Genomic DNA, 27816 nt, shown 5'->3' with positions numbered 1-27816 from the left:
AAAGTCGATGCCGCTTTCCTTTCAGCACCACTGACAGGCTGTCTCCCCCTCCGGCTGCAACGTGGGCCCTTTTTATGTTCCCGGTGGGCTAGAGAGGCGAGGCCGGGCTCGTTGGAAAGGTCTCGGGCAGCCCTTTCGAACGAGACTGGCACCTTGTCCGTGGTCGGTCTGGTTCGGGAGATAGAGCGGTCCGAACTATTTACCGGGATGGGATTTTAACCGGTGTATCTGGAACCACGCCGACTTGGAGCTCCATACTCTGGGCATGGGTAGGGACCCTTGTGCCCCCATGACCCCAGAGTATGGAGCCGAAAGTCGGCTTGGTTCTCAAAATACACCGGTCAAAATCAGCATCCAACCTGTAGCTTAATAAGTTACTGACTGGACTTCACCACATATGGTGAAATCCCCAAATCTTTACAGGATCTGACCCGCTGAAAATGTCTAAGTCAGAAACAGCATCCATCCTGTAACCTATGTGACGGGTGCCCTATAGGCTTCCCCTGGATGAGATTTGACCGGTGTATCTCGGAACTAAGTCGACTTGGAGCTCCATACTCTGGGCATGGGTAGGGAACTTTGTGCCCCCATGACCCCAGAGTATGGAGCCGAAAGTCGGCTTGGTTCTCTAGATACACCGGTCAAAATCAGCATCCAACCTGTAGCTTAATAAGTTACTGACTGGACTTCACCACATATGGTGAAATCCCCAAATCTTTACAGGATCTGACCCGCTGAAAATGTCTAAGTCAGAAACAGCATCCATCCTGTAACTTATTTGACGGGTGCCCTATAGGCTTCCCCTGGATGGGATTTGACCGGTGTATCTCGGAACTAAGCCGACTTGGAGCCCCATACTCTGGGCATGGGTAGGGATCCTTCTGCCCCCCATGACCCCAGGGCATGGATCCCAAAGTCGGCTTGGTTCTCTAAACACACCCGTCAAAATCAGCATCCAACCTGTAGCTTAATAAGTTACTGACTGGACTTCACCACATATGGTGAAATCCCCAAATCTTTACAGGATCTGACCCGCTGAATATGTCTAAGTCAGAAACAGCATCCATCCTGTAACTTATTTGACGGGTGCCCTATAGGCTTCCCCTGGATGAGATTTGACCGGTGTATCTCGGGAACTAAGCTCGACTTGGAGCTCCAATCTCCGGGCATGGGTAGGGACCCTTGGGCCCCCCATGACCCCATAGTATGGAGCCCAAAGTCGTCTTGGTTCCTGAGATACACCCGGTCAAATTCAGCATCCAACCTGTAGCTTAATATGTTACTGACTGGACTTCACCACATATGGTGAAATCCCCAAATCTTTACAGGATCTGACCCGCTGAAAATGTCTAAGTCAGAAACAGCATCCATCCTGTAACTTATTTGACGGGTGCCCTATAGGCTTCCCCCTGGACAGTCGAATATTATGCAAATTGTGCATAAATAATAGCTGTAATGTGCATGAGTGTGTTGTGGTGTGTCCCCTGTGTGGTGTACAGTAGGTTTCACCCCATAAAACCACTGTAATTATGAAATATGACCCATTATTGTACTGTCAGGGGAAGCCTATAGGGGCTCTGTCGAATAAGTTGAAGGTTGGCTCCAAATTTTGAACGGCTATAACTCGGGACCCGGCCGCCTAGCTGACACCAAACTCGGGTCAAAGTAAGGTCCCGAGGGGCCCTCTCCAACGGGCCCTGGCCCGATCTTCTAGCGCCCCACGGTCCGAGATAAGGGGCCCAACAGGAAAGGGTGCACTTCGTAAGGAAGGGTCCCAGAGCCTCGGGACTCTGGGGTCTGAGAGGGTCCCTAGGAGACCCTCACCGACCAAAAGGACGATCCGCTGGGCCTCGTCATTTCCGAGATATCGTCCGCTTTGTCCAAAAGTCCCTTATGTATAACCGGGTGTATCTTGGGAGATAAGCCGAGTTGGAGCACCAAACTACGGGCATGAGGGGGCCCATAGGGCCCCTTCTGACCCCACCGCCCCAGCTCCTGGAACCTTCCCTTTCCGAGATACAGTCACTTCCGGTTCACAATTGACCGGGTGTATCTCGGAAACTACGCCGACTTTGAGCTCCATACTCTGGGAATGGGTAGGGACCCTTGTGCCCCCCATGACCCCAGAGTATGGATCCCAAAGTTGGCTTGGTTCCTGAGATATGCCCGGTCAAATATGGAAATTGACCGGTGTATCTCGAAACCACGCCGACGTGGGGCTCCAATCTCCGGGCATGGGTAGGGACCCTTGTGCCCCCATGACCCCAGAGTGTGGAGCCGAAAGTCGGCTTGGTTCTCGAGATACACCCGGTCAAAATCAGCATCCAGCCTGTAGCTTAATAAGTTACTGACTGGACTTCACCACATATGGTGAAATCCCCAAATCTTTACAGGATCTGACCCGCTGAAAATGTCTAAGTCAGAAACAGCATCCATCCTGTAACCTATTTGACGGGTGCCCTATAGGCTTCCCCTGGATGGGATTTGACCGGTGTATCTCGGAACTAAGCCGATTTGGAGCCCCATACTATGGGCATGGGTAGGGACCCTTGTGACCCCCATGACCCCAGGGCATGGATCCCAAAGTCGGCTTGGTTCCTGAGATATTACCGATCAAATATGGGAATTTGACCGGTGTATCTCGGAAACAACGCCGACTTGGAGCTCCAAACTCCGGGCATGGGTAGGGACCCTTGTGCCCCCATGACCCCAGAGTATGGATCCCAAAGTCGGCTTGGTTCCTGAGATATGCCCGGTCAAATATGGGAAATTGACCGGTGTTTCTCGGAAACCACGCCGACTTGAGCTCCATACTCTGGGCATGGGTAGGGACCCTTGTGCCCCCATGACCCCAGAGTATGGAGCCGAAAGTCGGCTTGGTTCTCAAAATACACCCGGTCAAAATCAGCATCCAACCTGTAGCTTAATAAGTTACTGACTGGACTTCACCACATATGGTGAAATCCCCAAATCTTTACAGGATCTGACCCGCTGAAAATGTCTAAGTCAGAAACAGCATCCATCCTGTAACCTATGTGACGGGTGCCCTATAGGCTTCCCCCTGGATGAGATTTGACCGGGTGTATCTCGGGAACTAAGCCGACTTGGAGCTCCATACTCTGGGCATGGGTAGGGACCTTTGTGCCCCCATGACCCCAGAGTATGGAGCCGAAGTCGGCTTGGTTCTCGAGATACACATGGTCAAAATCAGCATCCAACCTGTAGCTTAATAAGTTACTGACTGGACTTCACCACATATGGTGAAATCCCCAAATCTTTACAGGATCTGACCCGCTGAAAATGTCTAAGTCAGAAACAGCATCCATCCTGTAACTTATTTGACAGGTGCCCTATAGGCTTCCCCTGGATGGGATTTGACCGGTGTATCTCGGGAACTAAGCCGACTTGGAACCCCATACTCTGGGCATGGGTAGGGATCCTTCTTCCCCCATGACCCCAGGGCATGGATCCCAAAGTCGGCTTGGTTCTCAAACACACCAGTCAAAATCAGCATCCAACCTGTAGCTTAATAAGTTACTGACTGGACTTCACCACATATGGTGAAATCCCCAAATCTTTACAGGATCTGACCCGCTGAAAATGTCTAAGTCAGAAACAGCATCCATCCTGTAACTTATTTGACGGTGCCCTATAGGCTTCCCCTGGACAGTCGAATATTATGCAAATTGTGCATAAATAATAGCTGTAATGTGCATGAGTGTGTTGTGGTGTGTCCCCTGTGTGGTGTACAGTAGGTTTCACCCCATAAAACCACTGTAATTATGAAATATGACCCATTATTGTACTGTCAGGGGAAGCCTATAGGGGCTCTGTCGAATAAGTTGAAGGTTGGCTCCAAATTTTGAACGGCTATAACTCGGGGACCCGGCCACTTAGCGACACCAAACTCGGGTCAAAGTAAGGTCCCGAGGGGCCCTCTCCAACGGGCCCTGGCCCGATCTTCTAGCGCTCCCACGGTCCGAGATAAGGGGCCCAACAGGAAAGGGTGCACTTCGTAAGGAAGGGTCCCAGAGCCTCGGGACTCTGGGGTCTGAGAGGGTCCCTAGGAGACCCTCACCGACCAAAAGGACGATCCGCTGGGCCTCGTCATTTCCGAGATATCGTCCGTTTTGTCCAAAAGTCCCTTATGTATAACCGGGTGTATCTTGGGAGATAAGCCGAGTTGGAGCACCAAACTACGGGCATGAGGGGGGCCCATAGGGCCCCTTCTGACCCCACCGCCCCCAGCTCCTGGAACCTTCCCTTTCCGAGATACAGTCACTTCCGGTTCAGAATTGACCGGGTGTATCTCGGAAACTACGCCGACTTTGAGCTCCATACTCTGGGAATGGGTAGGGACCCTTGTGCCCCCCATGACCCCAGAGTATGGATCCCAAAGTTGGCTTGGTTCCTGAGATATGCCCGGTCAAATATGGGAAATTGACCGGGTGTATCTCGGAAACCACGCCGACGTGGGGCTCCAATCTCCGGGCATGGGTAGGGATCCTTGTGCCCCCCATGACCCCAGAGTATGGAGCCGAAAGTCGGCTTGGTTCTCGAGATACACCCGGTCAAATCAGCATCCAGCCTGTAGCTTAATAAGTTACTGACTGGACTTCACCACATATGGTGAAATCCCCAAATCTTTACAGGATCTGACCCGCTGAAAATGTCTAAGTCAGAAACAGCATCCATCCTGTAACCTATTTGACGGGTGCCCTATAGGCTTCCCCTGGATGAGATTTGACCGGGTGTATCTCGGGAACTAAGCCGATTTGGAGCCCCATACTATGGGCATGGGTAGGGACCCTTGTGACCCCCATGACCCCAGGGCATGGATCCCAAAGTCGGCTTGGTTCCTGAGATATTACCGGTCAAATATGGGAATTTGACCGGGTGTATCTCGGAAACAACGCCGACTTGGAGCTCCAAACTCCGGGCATGGGTAGGGACCCTTGTGCCCCCATGACCCCAGAGTATGGATCCCAAAGTCGAGCTTGGTTCCTGAGATATGCCCGGTCAAATATGGGAAATTGACCGGTGTTTCTCGAAACCACGCCGACTTGAGCTCCATACTCTGGGCATGGGTAGGGACCCTTGTGCCCCCATGACCCCAGAGTATGGAGCCGAAAGTCGGCTTGGTTCTCAAAATACACCCGGTCAAAATCAGCATCCAACCTGTAGCTTAATAAGTTACTGACTGGACTTCACCACATATGGTGAAATCCCCAAATCTTTACAGGATCTGACCCGCTGAAAATGTCTAAGTCAGAAACAGCATCCATCCTGTAACCTATGTGACGGGTGCCCTATAGGCTTCCCCCTGGATGAGATTTGACCGGGTGTATCTCGGGAACTAAGCCGACTTGGAGCTCCATACTCTGGGCATGGGTAGGGACCTTTGTGCCCCCCATGACCCCAGAGTATGGAGCCGAAAGTCGGCTTGGTTCTCGAGATACACATGGTCAAAATCAGCATCCAACCTGTAGCTTAATAAGTTACTGACTGGACTTCACCACATATGGTGAAATCCCCAAATCTTTACAGGATCTGACCCGCTGAAAATGTCTAAGTCAGAAACAGCATCCATCCTGTAACCTATTTGACAGGTGCCCTATAGGCTTCCCCTGGATGGGATTTGACCGGTGTATCTGGGAACTAAGCCGACTTGGAACCCCATACTCTGGGCATGGGTAGGGATCCTTCTTCCCCCCATGACCCCAGGGCATGGATCCCAAAGTCGGCTTGGTTCTCGAAACACACCCGGTCAAAATCAGCATCCAACCTGTAGCTTAATAAGTTACTGACTGGACTTCACCACATATGGTGAAATCCCCAAATCTTTACAGGATCTGACCCGCTGAAAATGTCTAAGTCAGAAACAGCATCCATCCTGTAACTTATTTGACGGGTGCCCTATAGGCTTCCCCCTGGACAGTCGAATATTATGCAAATTGTGCATAAATAATAGCTGTAATGTGCATGAGTGTGTTGTGGTGTGTCCCCTGTGTGGTGTACAGTAGGTTTCACCCCATAAAACCACTGTAATTATGAAATATGACCCATTATTGTACTGTCAGGGGAAGCCTATAGGGGCTCTGTCGAATAAGTTGAAGGTTGGCTCCAAATTTTGAACGGCTATAACTTCGGGGACCCGGCCGCCTAGCTGACACCAAACTCGGGTCAAAGTAAGGTCCCGAGGGGCCCTCTCCAACGGGCCCTGGCCCGATCTTCTAGCGCCCCACGGTCCGAGATAAGGGGCCCAACAGGAAAGGGTGCACTTCGTAAGGAAGGGTCCCAGAGCCTCGGGACTCTGGGGTCTGAGAGGGTCCCTAGGAGACCCTCACCCGACCAAAGGACGATCCGCTGGGCCTCGTCATTTCCGAGATATCGTCCGTTTTGTCCAAAAGTCCCTTATGTATAACCGGGTGTATCTTGGGAGATAAGCCGAGTTGGAGCACCAAACTACGGGCATGAGGGGGCCCATAGGGCCCCTTCTGACCCCACCGCCCCCAGCTCCTGGAACCTTCCCTTTCCGAGATACAGTCACTTCCGGTTCAGAATTGACCGGGTGTATCTCGAAACTACGTCGACTTTGAGCTCCATACTCTGGGAATGGGTAGGGACCCTTGTGCCCCCATGACCCCAGAGTATGGATCCCAAAGTTGGCTTGGTTCCTGAGATATGCCCGGTCAAATATGGGAAATTGACCGGGTGTATCTCGAAACCACGCCGACGTGGGGCTCCAATCTCCGGGCATGGGTAGGGATCCTTGTGCCCCCATGACCCCAGAGTATGGAGCCGAAAGTCGGCTTGGTTCTCGAGATACACCGGTCAAATCAGCATCCAGCCTGTAGCTTAATAAGTTACTGACTGGACTTCACCACATATGGTGAAATCCCCAAATCTTTACAGGATCTGACCCGCTGAAAATGTCTAAGTCAGAAACAGCATCCATCCTGTAACCTATTTGACGGGTGCCCTATAGGCTTCCCCTGGATGAGATTTGACCGGTGTATCTCGGGAACTAAGCCGATTTGGAGCCCCATACTATGGGCATGGGTAGGGACCCTTGTGACCCCCATGACCCCAGGGCATGGATCCCAAAGTCGGCTTGGTTCCTGAGATATTACCGGTCAAATATGGGAATTTGACCGGTGTATCTCGGAAACAACGCCGACTTGGAGCTCCAAACTCCGGGCATGGGTAGGGACCCTTGTGCCCCCATGACCCCAGAGTATGGATCCCAAAGTCGGCTTGGTTCCTGAGATATGCCCGGTCAAATATGGAAATTGACCGGTGTTTCTGGAAACCACGCCGACTTGGAGCTCCATACTCTGGGCATGGGTAGGGACCCTTGTGCCCCCATGACCCCAGAGTATGGAGCCGAAAGTCGGCTTGGTTCTCAAAATACACCGGTCAAAATCAGCATCCAACCTGTAGCTTAATAAGTTACTGACTGGACTTCACCACATATGGTGAAATCCCCAAATCTTTACAGGATCTGACCCGCTGAAAATGTCTAAGTCAGAAACAGCATCCATCCTGTAACCTATGTGACGGGTGCCCTATAGGCTTCCCCTGGATGAGATTTGACCGGTGTATCTCGGGAACTAAGTCGACTTGGAGCTCCATACTCTGGGCATGGGTAGGGACCTTTGTGCCCCCATGACCCCAGAGTATGGAGCCGAAAGTCGGCTTGGTTCTCGAGATACACATGGTCAAAATCAGCATCCAACCTGTAGCTTAATAAGTTACTGACTGGACTTCACCACATATGGTGAAATCCCCAAATCTTTACAGGATCTGACCCGCTGAAAATGTCTAAGTCAGAAACAGCATCCATCCTGTAACCTATTTGACAGGTGCCCTATAGGCTTCCCCTGGATGGGATTTGACCGGTGTATCTCGGGAACTAAGCCGACTTGGAACCCCATACTCTGGGCATGGGTAGGGATCCTTCTTCCCCCATGACCCCAGGGCATGGATCCCAAAGTCGGCTTGGTTCTCAAACACACCCGTCAAAATCAGCATCCAACCTGTAGCTTAATAAGTTACTGACTGGACTTCACCACATATGGTGAAATCCCCAAATCTTTACAGGATCTGACCCGCTGAAAATGTCTAAGTCAGAAACAGCATCCATCCTGTAACTTATTTGACGGGTGCCCTATAGGCTTCCCCTGGACAGTCGAATATTATGCAAATTGTGCATAAATAATAGCTGTAATGTGCATGAGTGTGTTGTGGTGTGTCCCCTGTGTGGTGTACAGTAGGTTTCACCCCATAAAACCACTGTAATTATGAAATATGACCCATTATTGTACTGTCAGGGGAAGCCTATAGGGGCTCTGTCGAATAAGTTGAAGGTTGGCTCCAAATTTTGAACGGCTATAACTCGGGGACCCGGCCGCCTAGCGACACCAAACTCGGGTCAAAGTAAGGTCCCGAGGGGCCCTCTCCAACGGGCCCTGGCCCGATCTTCTAGCGCCCCACGGTCCGAGATAAGGGGCCCAACAGGAAAGGGTGCACTTCGTAAGGAAGGGTCCCAGAGCCTCGGGACTCTGGGGTCTGAGAGGGTCCCTAGGAGACCCTCACCGACCAAAAGGACGATCCGCTGGGCCTCGTCATTTCCGAGATATCGTCCGTTTTGTCCAAAAGTCCCTTATGTATAACCGGGTGTATCTTGGGAGATAAGCCGAGTTGGAGCACCAAACTACGGGCATGAGGGGGGCCCATAGGGCCCCTTCTGACCCCACCGCCCCCAGCTCCTGGAACCTTCCCTTTCCGAGATACAGTCACTTCGGTTCAGAATTGACCGGGTGTATCTCGGAAACTACGCCGACTTTGAGCTCCATACTCTGGGAATGGGTAGGGACCCTTGTGCCCCCCATGACCCCAGAGTATGGATCCCAAAGTTGGCTTGGTTCCTGAGATATGCCCGGTCAAATATGGGAAATTGACCGGGTGTATCTCGAAACCACGCCGACGTGGGGCTCCAATCTCCGGGCATGGGTAGGGATCCTTGTGCCCCCCATGACCCCAGAGTATGGAGCCGAAAGTCGGCTTGGTTCTCGAGATACACCCGGTCAAATCAGCATCCAGCCTGTAGCTTAATAAGTTACTGACTGGACTTCACCACATATGGTGAAATCCCCAAATCTTTACAGGATCTGACCCGCTGAAAATGTCTAAGTCAGAAACAGCATCCATCCTGTAACCTATTTGACAGGTGCCCTATAGGCTTCCCCCTGGATGAGATTTGACCGGGTGTATCTCGGGAACTAAGCCGATTTGGAGCCCCATACTATGGGCATGGGTAGGGACCCTTGTGACCCCCATGACCCCAGGGCATGGATCCCAAAGTCGGCTTGGTTCCTGAGATATTACCGGTCAAATATGGGAATTTGACCGGTGTATCTCGAAACAACGCCGACTTGGAGCTCCAAACTCCGGGCATGGGTAGGGACCCTTGTGCCCCCATGACCCCAGAGTATGGATCCCAAAGTCGGCTTGGTTCCTGAGATATGCCCGGTCAAATATGGGAAATTGACCGGTGTTTCTGGAAACCACGCCGACTTGGAGCTCCATACTCTGGGCATGGGTAGGGACCCTTGTGCCCCCATGACCCCAGAGTATGGAGCCGAAAGTCGGCTTGGTTCTCAAAATACACCCGGTCAAAATCAGCATCCAACCTGTAGCTTAATAAGTTACTGACTGGACTTCACCACATATGGTGAAATCCCCAAATCTTTACAGGATCTGACCCGCTGAAAATGTCTAAGTCAGAAACAGCATCCATCCTGTAACCTATGTGACGGGTGCCCTATAGGCTTCCCCTGGATGAGATTTGACCGGGTGTATCTCGGGAACTAAGCCGACTTGAGCTCCATACTCTGGGCATGGGTAGGGACCTTTGTGCCCCCCATGACCCCAGAGTATGGAGCCGAAAGTCGGCTTGGTTCTCGAGATACACATGGTCAAAATCAGCATCCAACCTGTAGCTTAATAAGTTACTGACTGGACTTCACCACATATGGTGAAATCCCCAAATCTTTACAGGATCTGACCCGCTGAAAATGTCTAAGTCAGAAACAGCATCCATCCTGTAACTTATTTGACAGGTGCCCTATAGGCTTCCCCCTGGATGGGATTTGACCGGGTGTATCTCGGGAACTAAGCTCGACTTGGAACCCCATACTCTGGGCATGGGTAGGGATCCTTCTGCCCCCATGACCCCAGGGCATGGATCCCAAAGTCGGCTTGGTTCTCTAAACACACCGGTCAAAATCAGCATCCAACCTGTAGCTTAATAAGTTACTGACTGGACTTCACCACATATGGTGAAATCCCCAAATCTTTACAGGATCTGACCCGCTGAATATGTCTAAGTCAGAAACAGCATCCATCCTGTAACTTATTTGACGGGTGCCCTATAGGCTTCCCCTGGATGAGATTTGACCGGTGTATCTCGGAACTAAGCTCGACTTGGAGCTCCAATCTCCGGGCATGGGTAGGGACCCTTGGGCCCCCATGACCCCATAGTATGGAGCCCAAAGTCGCCTTGGTTCCTGAGATACACCCGTCAAATTCAGCATCCAACCTGTAGCTTAATAAGTTACTGACTGGACTTCACCACATATGGTGAAATCCCCAAATCTTTACAGGATCTGACCCGCTGAACATGTCTAAGTCAGAAACAGCATCCATCCTGTAACCTATTTGACGGGTACCCTATAGGCTTCCCCCTGGACAGTCGAATATTATGCAAATTGTGCATAAATAATAGCTGTAATGTGCATGAGTGTGTTGTGGTGTGTCCCCTGTGTGGTGTACAGTAGGTTTCACCCCATAAAACCACTGTAATTATGAAATATGACCCATTATTGTACTGTCAGGGGAAGCCTATAGGGGCTCTGTCGAATAAGTTGAAGGTTGGCTCCAAATTTTGAACGGCTATAACTCGGGGACCCGGCCGCCTAGCGACACCAAACTCGGGTCAAAGTAAGGTCCCGAGGGGCCCTCTCCAACGGGCCCTGGCCCGATCTTCTAGCGTCCCCACGGTCCGAGATAAGGGGCCCAACAGGAAAGGGTGCACTTCGTAAGGAAGGGTCCCAGAGCCTCGGGACTCTGGGGTCTGAGAGGGTCCCTAGGAGACCCTCACCGACCAAAAGGACGATCCGCTGGGCCTCGTCATTTCCGAGATATCGTCCGTTTTGTCCAAAAGTCCCTTATGTATAACCGGGTGTATCTTGGGAGATAAGCCGAGTTGGAGCACCAAACTACGGGCATGAGGGGGCCCATAGGGCCCCTTCTGACCCCACCGCCCCCAGCTCCTGGGACCTTCCCTTTCCGAGATACAGTCACTTCCGGTTCAGAATTGACCGGGTGTATCTCGAAACCACGCCGACTTTGAGCTCCATACTCTGGGCATGGGTAGGTACCAGTGGGACCCCCATGACCCCAGAGTATGGAGCCGAAAGTCGGCTTGGTTCTCGAAATACACCCGGTCAAAATCAGCATCCAACCTGTAGCTTAATAAGTTACCGACTGGACTTCACCACATATGGTGAAATCCCCAAATCTTTACAGGATCTGACCCGCTGAAAATGTCTAAGTCAGAAACAGCATCCATCCTGTAACTTATTTGACGGGTGCCCTATAGGCTTCCCCTGGATGAGATTTGACCGGGTGTATCTCGGAACTAAGCCGACTTGAGCTCCAATCTCCGGGCATGGGTAGGGACCCTTGGGCCCCCATGACCCCATAGTATGGAGCCCAAATTCGCCTTGGTTCCTGAGATACACCCGGTCAAATTCAGCATCCAACCTGTAGCTTAATAAGTTACTGACTGGACTTCACCACATATGGTGAAATCCCCAAATCTTTACAGGATCTCACCCGCTGAATATGTCTAAGTCAGAAACAGCATCCATCCTGTAACTTATTTGACGGGTGCCCTATAGGCTTCCCCTGGATGAGATTTGACCGGGTGTATCTCGGAACTAAGCCGACTTGGAGCCCCATACTCTGGGCATGGGTAGGGACCCTTGTGCCCCCATGACCCCAGAGTATGGAGCCGAAAGTCGGCTTGGTTCTCAAAATACACCCGTCAAAATCAGCATCCAACCTGTAGCTTAATAAGTTACTGACTGGACTTCACCACATATGGTGAAATCCCCAAATCTTTACAGGATCTGACCCGCTGAAAATGTCTAAGTCAGAAACAGCATCCATCCTGTAACTTATTTGACGGGTGCCCTATAGGCTTCCCCTGGACAGTCGAATATTATGCAAATTGTGCATAAATAATAGCTGTAATGTGCATGAGTGTGTTGTGGTGTGTCCCTGTGTGGTGTACAGTAGGTTTCACCTCATAAAACCACTGTAATTATGAAATATGACCCATTATTGTACTGTCAGGGGAAGCCTATAGGGCTCTGTCGAATAAGTTGAAGGTTGGCTCCAAATTTTGAACGGCTATAACTCGGGGACCCGGCCGCCTAGCGACACCAAACTCGGGTCAAAGTAAGGTCCCGAGGGGCCCTCTCCAACGGGCCCTGGCCCGATCTTCTAGCGCTCCCACGGTCCGAGATAAGGGGCCCAACAGGAAAGGGTGCACTTCGTAAGGAAGGGTCCCAGAGCCTCGGGACTCTGGGGTCTGAGAGGGTCCCTCGGAGACCCTCACCGACCAAAAGGACGATCCGCTGGGCCTCGTCATTTCCGAGATATCGTCCGTTTTGTCCAAAAGTCCCTTATGTATAACCGGGTGTATCTTGGGAGATAAGCCGAGTTGGAGCACCAAACTACGGGCATGAGGGGGGCCCATAGGGCCCCTTCTGACCCCACCGCCCCCAGCTCCTGGGACCTTCCCTTTCCGAGATACAGTCACTTCCGGTTCAGAATTGACCGGGTGTATCTCGGAAACTACGCCGACTTTGAGCTCCATACTCTGGGAATGGGTAGGGACCCTTGTGCCCCCCATGACCCCAGAGTATGGATCCCAAAGTCGGCTTGGTTCCTGAGATATGCCCGGTCAAATATGGGAAATTGACCGGGTGTATCTCGGAAACCACGCCGACGTGGAGCTCCAATCTCCGGGCATGGGTAGGGACCCTTGTGCCCCCCATGACCCCAGAGTATGGAGCCGAAAGTCGGCTTGGTTCTCGAGATACACCCGGTCAAAATCAGCATCCAGCCTGTAGCTTAATAAGTTACTGACTGGACTTCACCACATATGGTGAAATCCCCAAATCTTTACAGGATCTGACCCGCTGAAAATGTCTAAGTCAGAAACAGCATCCATCCTGTAACCTATTTGACGGGTGCCCTATAGGCTTCCCCCTGGACAGTCGAATATTATGCAAATTGTGCATAAATAATAGCTGAAATGTACATCAGTGTGTTGTGGTGTGTCCCCTGTGTGGTGTACAGTAGGTTTCACTCATAAAACCACTGTAATTATGAAATATGACCCATTATTGTACTGTCAGGGGGAAGCCTATATGGGCTCTGTCGAATAAGTTGCAGGTTGGCTCCAAATTTTGAACGGCTATAACTCTGGGACCCGGCCGCCTAGCGACACCAAACTCGGGTCAAAGGAAGGTCCCGAGGGGCCCTCTCCAACGGGCCCTGGCCCGAGCTTCTAGCTCCCCCACGGTCCGAGATAAGGGGCCCAACAGGAAAGGGTGCACTTCGGAAGGAAGGGTCCCAGAGGCTCGGGATTCTGGGGTCTGAGAGGGCCCCTAGGAGCCCCTCTCCGCCCCAAAGGACGATCCGCTGGGCCTCGTCATTTCCAAGATATCGACCATTTTGTCCAAAAGTCCCTTATGTATAACCGGGTGTATCTTGGGAGATAAGCCGAGTATGAGCTCCATTCTCCGGGCATTAGAGGGTCCCATAGGGCCCCTTCTGACCCCACCGCCCCCAGCTCCTGGGACCTTCCCTTTCCGAGATACGCCCGGAGACCGAGATGGCATTTTGCACTCTCGCACCATGGCTCCGAACCCGGCACCAACTCTCTCGTGTCTGGGCTCGTTGGAAAGGGCCCCTCGAGACGCCTCCGATGACCCCTGTCTTGACTCTCTAGCCCAAGAGGAACCGGAGTTAGTGGCCCCAGTGTAACGCCCTTACGCAAAACCTCTCTCCGAACCGACCGAGCACGGACTCGGACCGGTCTCGCTCGACGTGGCTCTTCGAGACCTTTCCAACGACACCCTCCCCGCTCTCTAGCCCACCGGACGGCGAGGGTAGAGGCCGATGAATGAAGAAAGTCGATGCCGCTTTCCTTTCAGCACCACTGACAGGCTGTCTCCCCTCCGGCTGCACCGTGGGCCCTTTTTATGTTCCCGGTGGGCTAGAGAGGCGAGGCCGGCTCGTTGGAAAGGTCTCGGGCAGCCCTTTCGAACCAGACTGGCCCCTAGTCCGTGCTTGGTCCGGTTCGGGAGATAAAGCGGTCCGAACTTTTACCGGGATGGGACTTTGACCGGTGTATCTCGGAAACCACGCCAACTTGGAGCTCCATACTCTGGGCATGGGTAGGGACCCTTGTGCCCCCATGACCCCAGAGTATGGAGCCAAAGTCGGCTTGGTTCTCGAAATACACCGGTCAAAATCAGCATCCAACCTGTAGCTTAATAAGTTACTGACTGGACTTCACCACATATGGTGAAATCCCCAAATCTTTACAGGATCTGACCCGCTGAAAATGTCTAAGTCATAAACAGCATCCATCCTGTAACTTATTTGACAGGTGCCCTATAGGCTTCCCCTGGATGAGATTTGACCGGGTGTATCTCGGGAACTAAGCCGACTTGGAGCCCCATACTATGGGCATGGGTAGGGACCCTTGTGACCCCCATGACCCCAGGGCATGGATCCCAAAGTCGGCTTGGTTCCTGAGATATGCCCGGTCAAATATGGGAAATTGACCGGGTGTTTCTCGGAAACCACGCCGACTTGGAGCTCCATACTCTGGGCATGGGTAGGGACCCTTGTGCCCCCCATCACCCCAGAGTATGGAGCCGAAAGTCGGCTTGGTTCTCAAAATACACCCGGTCAAAATCAGCATCCAACCTGTAGCTTAATAAGTTACTGACTGGACTTCACCACATATGGTGAAATCCCCAAATCTTTACAGGATCTGACCCGCTGAAAATGTCTAAGTCAGAAACAGCATCCATCCTGTAACCTATGTGACGGGTGCCCTATAGGCTTCCCCTGGATGAGATTTGACCGGTGTATCTCGGGAACTAAGCCGACTTGGAGCTCCATACTCTGGGCATGGGTAGGGACCTTGTGCCCCCATGACCCCAGAGTATGGAGCCGAAAGTCGGCTTGGTTCTCGAGATACACATGGTCAAAATCAGCATCCAACCTGTAGCTTAATAAGTTACTGACTGGACTTCACCACATATGGTGAAATCCCCAAATCTTTACAGGATCTGACCCGCTGAAAATGTCTAAGTCAGAAACAGCATCCATCCTGTAACTTATTTGACAGGTGCCCTATAGGCTTCCCCCTGGATGGGATTTGACCGGGTGTATCTCGGGAACTAAGCCGACTTGGAACCCCATACTCTGGGCATGGGTAGGGATCCTTCTGCCCCCCATGACCCCAGAGTATGGAGCCGAAAGTCGGCTTGGTTCTCGAAACACACCCGGTCAAAATCAGCATCCAACCTGTAGCTTAATAAGTTACCGACTGGACTTCACCACATATGGTGAAATCCCCAAATCTTTACAGGATCTGACCCGCTGAAAATGTCTAAGTCAAAAAGAGCATCCATCCTGTAGCCTATTTGACGGGTGCCCTATAGGCTTCCCACTGGACAGTCGAATATTATGCAAATTGTGCATAAATAATAGCTGAAATGTGCATCAGTGTGTTGTGGTGTGTCCCCTGTGTGGTGTACAGTAGGTTTCACCTCATAAAACCACTGTAATTATGAAATATGACCCATTATTGTACTGTCAGGGGGAAGCCTATAGGGGCTCTGTCGAATAAGTTGCAGGTTGGCTCCAAATTTTGAACGGCTATAACTCGGGACCCGCCGCCTAGCGACACCAAACTCGGGTCAAAGTAAGGTCCCGAGGGGCCCTCTCCAACGGGCCCTGGCCCGAGCTTCTAGCGCCCCCATGGTCCGAGATAAGGGGCCCAACAGGAAAGGGTGCACTTCGGAAGGAAGGGTCCCAGAGGCTCGGGACTCTGGGGTCTGAGAGGGCCCCTAGGAGCCCCTCTCCGCCCCAAAGGACGATCCGCTGGGCCTCGTTATTTCCGAGATATCGACCGTTTTGTCCAAAAGTCCCTTATGTATAACCGGGTGTATCTTGGGAGATAAGCCGAGTTGGAGCACCAAACTACGGGCCTGAGGGCGGCCATAGGGACCCTTCTGACCCCACCGCCCCCAGCTCCTGGGACCTTCCCTTTCCGAGATACAGTCACTTCAGGTGCAGATTTGACCGGGTGTATCTCGGAAACTACGCCGACTTTGAGCTCCATACTCTGGGCATGGGTAGGTACCAGTAGGACCCCCAGGAACCCAGAGTATGGAGCCCAAAGTCGGCTTGGTTCCTGAGATACACCCGGTCAAATATGGGAAATTGACCGGGTGTATCTCGGAAACCACGCCGACTTGGAGCTCCAATCTCCGGGCATGGGTAGGGACCCTTGTGCCCCCCATGACCCCAGAGTATGGAGCCGAAAGTCGGCTTGGTTCTCGAGATACACCCGGTCAAAATCAGCATCCAGCCTGTAGCTTAATAAGTTACTGACTGGACTTCACCACATATGGTGAAATCCCCAAATCTTTACAGGATCTGACCCGCTGAAAATGTCTAAGTCAGAAACAGCATCCATCCTGTAACCTATTTGACGGGTGCCCTATAGGCTTCCCCTGGATGAGATTTGACCGGTGTATCTCGGAACTAAGCCGACTTGGAGCCCCATACTCTGGGCATGGGTAGGGACCCTTGTGCCCCCCATGACCCCAGAGTATGGAGCCGAAAGTCGGCTTGGTTCTCGAAATACACCCGGTCAAAATCAGCATCCAACCTGTAGCTTAATAAGTTACCGACTGGACTTCACCACATATGGTGAAATCCCCAAATCTTTACAGGATCTGACCCGCTGAAAATGTCTAAGTCAGAAACAGCATCCATCCTGTAACTTATTTGACGGGTGCCCTATAGGCTTCCCCCTGGATGAGATTTGACCGGGTGTATCTCGGGAACTAAGCCGACTTGGAGCCCCATACTCTGGGCATGGGTAGGGACCCTTGTGCCCCCCATGACCCCAGAGTATGGATCCCAAAGTTGGCTTGGTTCCTGAGATATTACCGGTCAAATATGGAAATTTGACCGGGTGTATCTCGGAAACAACGCCGACTTGGAGCTCCAACCTCCGGGCATGGGTAGGGACCCTTGTGCCCCCCATGACCCCAGAGTATGGAGCCGAAAGTCGGCTTGGTTCTCGAGATACACCCGGTCAAAATCAGCATCCAACCTGTAGCTTAATAAATTACCGACTGGACTTCACCACATATGGTGAAATCCCCAAATCTTTACAGGATCTGACCCGCTGAATATGTCTAAGTCAGAAACAGCATCCATCCTGTAACCTATTTGACGGGTGCCCTATAGGCTTCCCCCTGGATGAGATTTGACCGGGTGTATCTCGGGAACTAAGCCGATTTGGAGCCCCATACTATGGGCATGGGTAGGGACCCTTGTGACCCCCATGACCCCAGGGCATGGATCCCAAAGTCGGCTTGGTTCCTGAGATATTACCGGTCAAATATGGGAATTTGACCGGGTGTATCTCGGAAACAACGCCGACTTGGAGCTCCAAACTCCGGGCATGGGTAGGGACCCTTGTGCCCCCCATGACCCCAGAGTATGGATCCCAAAGTCGGCTTGGTTCCTGAGATATGCCCGGTCAAATATGGGAAATTGACCGGGTGTATCTCGGGAACTAAGCCGACTTGGAGCCCCATACTCTGGGCATGGGTAGGGACCCTTTTGCCCCCCATGACCCCAGAGTATGGAGCCGAAAGTCGTCTTGGTTCCTGAGATACACCCGGTCAAAATCAGCATCCAACCTGTAGCTTAATAAGTTACTGACTGGACTTCACCACATATGGTGAAATCCCCAAATCTTTACAGGATCTGACCCACTGAATATGTCTAAGTCAGAAACAGCATCCATCCTGTAACTTATTTGACGGGTGCCCTATAGGCTTCCCCCTGGACAGTCGAATATTATGCAAATTGTGCATAAATAATAGCTGTAATGTGCATGAGTGTGTTGTGGTGTGTCCCCTGTGTGGTGTACAGTAGGTTTCACCCCATAAAACCACTGTAATTATGAAATATGACCCATTATTGTACTGTCAGGGGGAAGCCTATAGGGGCTCTGTCGAATAAGTTGAAGGTTGGCTCCAAATTTTGAACGGCTATAACTCGGGACCCGGCCGCCTAGCGACACCAAACTCGGGTCAAAGTAAGGTCCCGAGGGGCCCTCTCCAACGGGCCCTGGCCCGATCTTCTAGCGCCCCCACGGTCCGAGATAAGGGGCCCAACAGGAAAGGGTGCACTTCGTAAGGAAGGGTCCCAGAGCCTCGGGACTCTGGGGTCTGAGAGGGTCCCTAGGAGACCCTCACCGACCAAAAGGACGATCCGCTGGGCCTCGTCATTTCCGAGATATCGTCCGCTTTGTCCAAAAGTCCCTTATGTATAACCGGGTGTATCTTGGGAGATAAGCCGAGTTGGAGCACCAAACTACGGGCATGAGGGGGGCCCATAGGGCCCCTTCTGACCCCACAGCCCCCAGCTCCTGGGACCTTCCCTTTCCGAGATACAGTCACTTCCGGTTCAGATTTGACTGGTGTATCTGAACTACGCCGATTTTGAGCTCCATACTCTGGGCATGGGTAGGTACCAGTGGGACCCCATGAACCCAGAGTATGGAGCCCAAAGTCGGCTTGCTTCCTGAGATACACCCGGTCAAAATCAGCATCCAACCTGTAGCTTAATAAGTTACCGACTGGACTTCATCACATATGGTGAAATCCCCAAATCTTTACAGGATCTGACCCGCTGAAAATGTCTAAGTCAGAAACAGCATCCATCCTGTAACCTATTTGACGGGTGCCCTATAGGCTTCCCAATGGATGAGATTTGACCGGTGTATCTCGGAACTAAGTCGACTTGAGCCCCATACTCTGGGCATGGGTAGGGACCCTTGTGCCCCCCATGACCCCAGAGTATGGAGCCGAAAGTCGGCTTGGTTCTCGAGATACACCCGGTCAAAATCAGCATCCAACCTGTAGCTTAATAAGTTACTGACTGGACTTCACCACATATGGTGAAATCCCCAAATCTTTACAGGATCTGACCCGCTGAAAATGTCTAAGTCAGAAACAGCATCCATCCTGTAACCTATTTGACGGGTGCCCTATAGGCTTCCCCTGGATGAGATTTGACCGGTGTATCTCGGAACTAAGCTCGACTTGGAGCTCCATACTCTGGGCATGGGTATGGACCCTTGTGCCCCCATGACCCCAGGGCATGGATCCCAAAGTCGGCTTGGTTCCTGAGATATGCCCGGTCAAATATGGGAAATTGACCGGTGTAGTCTCGAAACCACGCCGACGTGGAGCTCCAACCTCCGGCATGGGTAGGGACCCTTGTGCCCCCATGACCCCAGAGTATGGAGCCAAAGTCGGCTTGGTTCTCTAGATACACCCGTCAAAATCAGCATCCAGCCTGTAGCTTAATAAGTTACTGACTGGACTTCACCACATATGGTGAAATCCCCAAATCTTTACAGGATCTGACCCGCTGAAAATGTCTAAGTCAGAAACAGCATCCATCCTGTAACCTATTTGACGGTGCCCTATAGGCTTCCCTGGATGAGATTTGACCGGTGTATCTCGAACTAAGCTGACTTTGAGCCCCATACTCTGGGCATGGGTAGGGACCCTTGTGCCCCCATGACCCCAGAGTATGGAGCCTAAAGTTGGCTTGGTTCTCTGAGATACACCCGTCAAAATCAGCATCCAACCTGTAGCTTAATAAGTTACTGACTGGACTTCACCACATATGGTGAAATCCCCAAATCTTTACAGGATCTGACCCACTGAATATGTCTAAGTCTGAAACAGCATCCATCCTGTAACCTATTTGACGGGTGCCCTATAGGCTTCCCCTGACAGTCGAATATTATGCAAATTGTGCATAAATAATAGCTGAAATGTACATCAGTGTGTTGTGGTGTGTCCCTGTGTGTTGTACAGTAGTTTTCACCTCATAAAACCACTGTAATTATGAAATATGACCCATTATTGTACTGTCAGGGGAAGCCTATAGGGCTCTGTCTAATAAGTTGAAGGTTGGCTCCAAATTTTGAACGGCTATAACTCGGGACCCGGCCGCCTAGCTGACACCAAACTCGGGTCAAAGTAAGGTCCCGAGGGGCTCTCTCCAACGGGCCCTGGCCCGATCTTCTAGCTCCCCACGGTCCGAGATAAGGGGCCCAACAGGAAAGGGTGCACTTCAGAGGAAGGGTCCCAGAGCCTCGGGACTCTGGGGTCTGAGAGGGTCCCTAGGAGACCCTCACCGACCTAAAAGGACGATCCGCTGGGCCTCGCCATTTCCGAGATATCGTCCGCTATGTCCAAAAGTCCCTTATGTATAACCGGGTGTATCTTGGGAGATAAGCCGAGTTGGAGCACCAAACTACGGGCATGAGGGGGGCCCATAGGGCCCCTTCTGACCCCACCACTCCCAGCTCCTGGGACCTTCCCTTTCCGAGATACAGTCACTTCCGGTTCAGATTTGACCGGTGTATCTCGAAACTACGCCGACTTTGAGCTCCATACTCTGGGCATGGGTAGGTACCAGTGGGACCCCCATGAACCCAGAGTATGGAGCCCAAAGTCGGCTTGCTTCCTGAGATACACCCGGTCAAAATCAGCATCCAACCTGTAGCTTAATAAGTTACTGACTGGACTTCACCACATATGGTGAAATCCCCAAATCTTTACAGGATCTGACCCGCTGAAAATGTCTAAGTCAGAAACAGCATCCATCCTGTAACCTATTTGACGGGTGCCCTATAGGCTTCCCCCTGGATGAGATTTGACCGGGTGTATCTCGGGAACCAAGCCGACTTGGAGCTCCATACTCTGGGCGTGGGTAGGGACCCTTGTGACCCCCATGACCCCAGAGTATGGAGCCCAAAGTCGGCTTGGTTCCTGAGATACACCCGGTCAAAATCTGCATCCAACCTGTAGCTTAATAAGTTACTGACTGGACTTCACCACATATGGTGAAATTCCCAAATCTTTACAGGATCTGACCCGCTGAATATGTCTAAGTCAGAAACAGCATCCATCCTGTAACCTATTTGACGGGTGCCCTATAGGCTTCCCCCTGGACAGTCGAATATTATGCAAATTGTGCATAATTAATGGCTGTAATGTGCATGAGTGTGTTGTGGTGTGTCCCCTGTGTGGTGTACAGTAGGTTTCACTCATAAAACCACTGTAATTATGAAATATGACCCATTATTGTACTGTCAGGGGAAGCCTATAGGGGCTCTGTCGAATAAGTTGCAGGTTGGCACCAAACTTTGAACGGATATAACTCGGGAACCGGCCGCCTAGCGACACCAAACTCGGGTCAAAGTAAGGTCCCGAGCGGCCCTCTCCAACGGGCCCTAGCCCGAGCTCTAACCCCCCACGGTCCGAGATAATGGGCCCAACAGGAAAGGGTGCACTTCGGAAGGAAGGGTTCCAGAGGCTCGGGACTCTGGGGTCTGAGAGAGCCCCTAGGAGCCCCTCACCGCCCCAAAGGACGATCCGCTGGGCCTCGCCATTTCCAAGATATAGACCGCTTTGTCCAAAAGTCCCTTATGTATAACCGGGTGTATATTGGGAGTTAAGCCGAGTTGGAGCTCCAAACCACGGGCATGAGGGGGCCCATAGGGCCCCTTCTGACCCCACCACCCTCAGCTCCTGGGACCTTCCCTCTCGGAGATACGGTCACTTCCGGTGCAGTTTTGACCGGGTGTATCTCGAAACCACGCCGATTTGGAGCTCCATACTCTGGGCATTGGGAGGTAACAGTGGGACCCCCATGACCCCAGAGTATGGAGCCCGAATTCGGCTTGGTTCCTGAGATATGGCAACTTCCTGTGGAACTTTGACCGGGTGTATCTCGGAAACCACGCCTACTTGAGCTCCATACTTTGGGCATGGGAGGTACCAGTGGGACCCCCATGACCCCAGAGTATGGAGACCAAAGTCGGCTTGGTTCCTGAGATACATCCGGTCAAAAACAGCATCCATCCTGTAACCTATTTGACGGGTGCCCTATAGGCTTCCCACTGGATGGGATTTAGACCGGGTGTATCTCGAAACCACGCCGACTTTGAGCTCCATACTTTGGGCATGGGTAGGGACCCCTGTGCCCCCATGACCCCAGAGTATGGAGCCGAAAGTCGGCTTGGCTGTCGAGATACACCCGGTCAAAATCAGCATCCAACCTGTAGCTTAATAAGTTACTGACAGGACTTCACCACATATGGTGAAATTCCCAAATCTTTACAGGATCTGACCCGCTGAAAATGTCTAAGTCAGAAACAGCATCCATCCTGTAACTTATTTGACGGGTGCCCTATAGGCTTCCCCTGATGAGATTTGACCGGTGTATCTCGGAACCAAGCCGACTTGAGCTCCATACTCTGGGCGGGTAGGGACCCTTGTGACCCCCATGACCCCAGAGTATGGAGCCGAAAGTCGGCTTGGTTGTCGAGATACACCCGGTCAAAATCAGCATCCAACCTGTAGCTTAATAAGTTACTGACTGGACTTCACCACATATGGTGAAATTCCCAAATCTTTACAGGATCTGACCCGCTGAATATGTCTAAGTCAGAAACAGCATCCATCCTGTAACCTATTTGACGGGTGCCCTATAGGCTTCCCCCTGGACAGTCGAGTATTATGCAAATTTTTCATAAATAGTATCTGAAATGTACATCAGTGTGTTGTGGTGTGTCCCCTGTGTGGTGTACAGTAGGTTTCACCTCATAAAACCACTGTAGTTATGAAATATGACCCATTATTGCACTGTCAGGGGGAAGCCTGTAGGGGCTCTGTCGAATAAGTTGCAGGTTGGCACCAAACTTTGAACGGATATAACTCGGGGAACCGGCCGCCTAGCGACACCAAACTCGGGTCAAAGTAAGGTCCCGAGCGGCCCTCTCCAACGGGCCCTAGCCCGAGCTCTAACCCCCCCACGGTCCGAGATACGGGGCCCAACAGGAAAGGGTGCACTTCGGAAGGAAGGGTTCCAGAGGCTCGGGACTCTGGGGTCTGAGAGAGCCCCTAGGAGCCCCTCACCGCCCCAAAGGACGATCCGCTGGGCCTCGCCATTTCCAAGATATAGACCGCTTTGTCCAAAAGTCCCTTATGTATAACCGGGTGTATATTGGGAGTTAGCTCGAGTTGGAGCTCCAAACTACGGGCATGAGGGGGCCCATAGGGCCCCTTCTGACCCCACCACCCTCAGCTCCTGGGACCTTCCCTCTCGGAGATACGGTCACTTCGGTGCAGTTTTGACCGGGTGTATCTCAGAAACCACGCCGATTTGGAGCTCCATACTCTGGGCATTGGGAGGTAACAGTGGGACCCCCATGACCCCAGAGTATGGAGCCCGAATTCGGCTTGGTTCCTGAGATATGGCAACTTCCTGTGGAACTTTGACCGGTGTATCTCGAAACCACGCCTACTTGGAGCTCCATACTTTGGGCATGGGGAGGTACCAGTGGGACCCCCATGACCCCAGAGTATGGAGACCAAAGTCGGCTTGGTTCCTGAGATACATCCGGTCAAAAACAGCATCCATCCTGTAACCTATTTGACGGGTGCCCTATAGGCTTCCCACTGGATGGGACTTAGACCGGGTGTATCTCGGAAACCACGCCGACTTTGAGCTCCATACTTTGGGCATGGGTAGGGACCCCTGTGCCCCCCATGACCCCAGAGTATGGAGCCGAAAGTCGGCTTGGCTGTCGAGATACACCTGGTCAAAATCAGCATCCAACCTGTAGCTTAATAAGTTACTGACAGGACTTCACCACATATGGTGAAATTCCCAAATCTTTACAGGATCTGACCCGCTGAATATGTCTAAGTCAGAAACAGCATCCATCCTGTAACTTATTTGACGGGTGCCCTATAGGCTTCCCTGGATTGGACTTTGACCGGTGTATCTGGAACCAAGCCGACTTGGAGCTCCATACTCTGGGCGTGGGTAGGGACCCTTGTGACCCCCATGACCCCAGAGTATGGAGCCGAAAGTCGGCTTGGTTGTCGAGATACACCCGTCAAAATCAGCATCCAACCTGTAGCTTAATAAGTTACTGACTGGACTTCACCACATATGGTGAAATTCCCAAATCTTTACAGGATCTGACCCACTGAAAATGTCTAAGTCAGAAACAGCATCCATCCTGTAACCTATTTGACGGGTTCCCTATAGGCTTCCCCTGACAGTCGAAGTATTATGCAAATTTTTCATAAATAGTATCTGAAATGTACATCAGTGTGTTGTGGTGTGTCCCCTGTGTGGTGTACAGTAGGTTTCACCTCATAAAACCACTGTAGTTATGAAATATGACCCATTATTGTACTGTCAGGGGAAGCCTGTAGGGCTCTGTCGAATAAGTTGCAGGATGGCTCTAAATTTTGAACGGCTATAACTCGGGGACCCGGCCGCCTAGCGACACTAAATTTGGGTCAAAGTAAGGTCCCGAGGGGCCCTATCCAACGGGACCTATCCCGAGATTCTAGCGCCCCCACGGTCCGAGATAAGGGGCCCAACAGGAAAGGGTGCACTTCGGAAGGAAGGGTCCCAGAGGCTCGGACTCTGGGGTCTAAGAGGGCCCCTAGGAGCCCCTCTTCGCCCCAAAGGACGATTCGCTGGGTCTCGTAATTTCCGAGATATCGACCGCTTTGTCCAAAAGTCCCTTTTGTATAACCGGATGTATCTTTGGAGTTAAGCCAGTTGGAGCTCCAAACTGCGGGCATGAGGGGGCCCATAAGGCTCCTTCAGACCCCACCGCCCCCAGCTCCTGGGACCTTCCCTTTCCGAGATACGGTCACTTCCTGTGCAGCTTTGACCGGGTGTATCTCCGAAACCACGCCTATTTGGAGCTCCATACTCTGGGCATTGGGAGGTACCAGTGGGCCCCCATGACCCCAGAGTATGGAGCCCGAAGTCGGCTTGGTTCCTGAGATATGGCAACTTCCTGTGTAAATTTGACCGGGTGTATCTGAAACCACGCCTACTTGAGCTCCATATTCTGGGCATGGGAGGTACCAGTGGGATCCCCATGACCCCAGAGTTTGGAGCCCGAAGTCGGCTTGGTTCCTGAGATATGGCAACATCCTGTGGAAATTTGATCGGTGTATCTCGAAACCACGCCAACTTGGAGCTCCATATTCTGGGCATGGGAGGTACCAGTGGGACCCCCATGACCCCAGAGTATGGAGACCAAAGTCGGCTTAGTTCTCGAGATACATTCTGTCAAAAAGAGCCTGTCACCTATTTGACAGGTGCCCTAATGGCTTCCCGGACAGTTGAATATTATGCAAATTTTTCATAAATAATATCTGAAATGTACATCAGTGTGTTGTGGTGTGTCCCCTGTGTGGTGTACAGTAGGTTTTACCTCATAAAACCACTGTAGTTATGAAATATGACCTTTAAATGTCATATGAATAATGCATCCGGCCCTGTGACTTACCAGAAAAATTGCCTTTTGGGGCCATTTTGCCCTGTTGCGTGGGCCCCTGGAGGGTCTCAGGAGACCGGACCACCGTCCCCGCCTCAGGGGAGAGGCCTGATCGATCCGTGAGGCGCCGCTTGGGGGCCAAAAATTATTAGGGGCGCCACAGCTTTAGGGATTTAAGGCCAAAGGGCTGTCATTTAAGTTATTCAGGAGGTGAAGTACCATAAATAGCGTTAGGGAACTTAGGCAGTCTGTGGACTTTTCTCAATTCAAATAAGTTGCAATATGGCGTAAAAGGTGTACGTAATGGATGAAAAGGCACCATTTCGGATCCAACGCATCGACTTAAATGAATGGTTTTCCTCAGGATTTGGTTTACGGAACCATAGGCACTTAGGTGGATGTTTTTTCCACCACTAGGGGCCAGGTTCCCTAATCCTGTCCCACAAACAGCCTATTCATCCACCTAAGTGCCTATTTTTCATCATTGTGCCTAAAGTGCCACCTAAGTGCCTACGCTTCACCGTAGTCTTCCTCTCGTCCCACCTAACGGCCTATTCATCCACCTAAGGGCCTATTTTTCATCCTTGTGCCTAAAGTGCCACCTAAGTGCCTACTCTTCACCGTAGTCTTCCTCTCGGTCCCACCTAACGGCCTATTCATCCACCTAAGGGCCTATTTTTCATCCTTGTGCCTAAAGTGCCACCTAAGTGCCTACTCTTCACCGTAGTCTTCCTCTCGTCCCACCTAACGGCCTATTCATCCACCTAAGTGCCTATTTTTCATCATTGTGCCTAAAGTGCCACCTAAGTGCCTACTCTTCACCGTAGTCTTCCTCTCGGTCCCACCTAACGGCCTATTCATCCACCTAAGGGCCTATTTTTCATCCTTGTGCCTAAGGTGCCACCTAAGTGCCTACTCTTCAGCTTAGTCTTCCTCTCGATCCCACCTAACGGCCTATTCATCCACCTAAGGGCCTATTTTTCATCTTGTGCCTAAGGTGCCACCTAAGTGCCTACTCTTCACCGTAGTCTTCCTCTCGTCCCACCTAACAGCCTATTCATCCACCTAAGTGCCTATTTTTCATCATTGTGCCTAAAGCCCACGTAAGTGCCTACTCTTCACCGCACTCTTCCTCTCGTCCCACCTAACAGCCTATTCATCCACCTAAGTGCCTATTTTTCATCATTGTGCCTAAAGCCCACCTAAGTGCCTACTCTTCACCGTATTCTTCCTCTCGTCCCACCTAACAGCCTATTCATCCACCTAGGTGCCTATTTTCATTAATTTCCTCCAAATTTGACACGGTGGTAGTCCAGGGAACCCCAGTTCAGGGTCCCGGATTTCAGGGTCCCAGGTGGGTGTTAAAATTTTCCCTGCGCTCTAGGGACTCGGCCCTCCTAGTGTGTGGCAGTGGGGACCCTAGGCTACCAGGATGCGAAGTTTGGGGCCCCTCGGGCCCCAGGGGCCAAACTGCAGCCGATGACTCTGTTTGGCCCAAATTGACACCCATGCCTTGTCAGGGGCCCCTGGGGCCGCGTCTGAGCCTCGTGTCCCTTCGACCCGTTTGCTTGCAGGATCGGACGTCTGGAAAGCAGGGGTCAAAAGGTCAAACATATTTCCCTGCGCTCTAGGGACTTGTCCTCCTAGTATGTGGCAGTGGGGACCCTAGGCTACCAGGATGCAAGTTTGGGGCCCCTCGAGCCCCGGGGCCAAACTGCAGCCGATGACTCCGCTTGGCCCGAAATTGACACCCACGCCTCGTCAGGGGCCCCTGGGGCCGTAGTCTGGAGCCTCGTGTCCCTTCGGACCCGCTGCAGGCTTAATTGGCCCAAGTGTCAATCTGAACAGCCTACATAGAATAGGTTGCAGGATCGGACGCCTGGAAAGCAGGGTCAAAAGGTCGCAGCTGCTCCAAATTTGACACGGTGGTAGTCCAGGGGCCCCTGGGTCAGGATCCAGGGTTTCGGGGTCCTAGGTGGGCCCCCAGTCTGTTTCCTAACCCTACCCTGTATTTT

The 27816-nt window shown here is 51.9% G+C and overlaps 1 long non-coding RNA gene across 1 annotated transcript; it reads right to left on the bottom strand.

Moving 5' to 3' along the window:
- Positions 1-8517: 8517 nt before the first annotated feature.
- Positions 8518-17818, bottom strand: LOC127642460 (uncharacterized). Its single transcript, XR_007970367.1, has 3 exons — positions 17619-17818; positions 12869-13314; positions 8518-8778 (listed from the first exon to the last, which is right to left on the bottom strand). It is a non-coding gene; the product is annotated as an uncharacterized LOC127642460 (long non-coding RNA).
- Positions 17819-27816: the final 9998 nt, after the last annotated feature.

This window comes from Xyrauchen texanus, unplaced genomic scaffold (assembly GCF_025860055.1).
Source record: "Xyrauchen texanus isolate HMW12.3.18 unplaced genomic scaffold, RBS_HiC_50CHRs HiC_scaffold_63, whole genome shotgun sequence".
NCBI lineage: Eukaryota > Metazoa > Chordata > Actinopteri > Cypriniformes > Catostomidae > Xyrauchen > Xyrauchen texanus.
Note: the sequence above shows the minus strand (reverse complement) of the source record. Positions and strands in the feature narration are given on the sequence as shown.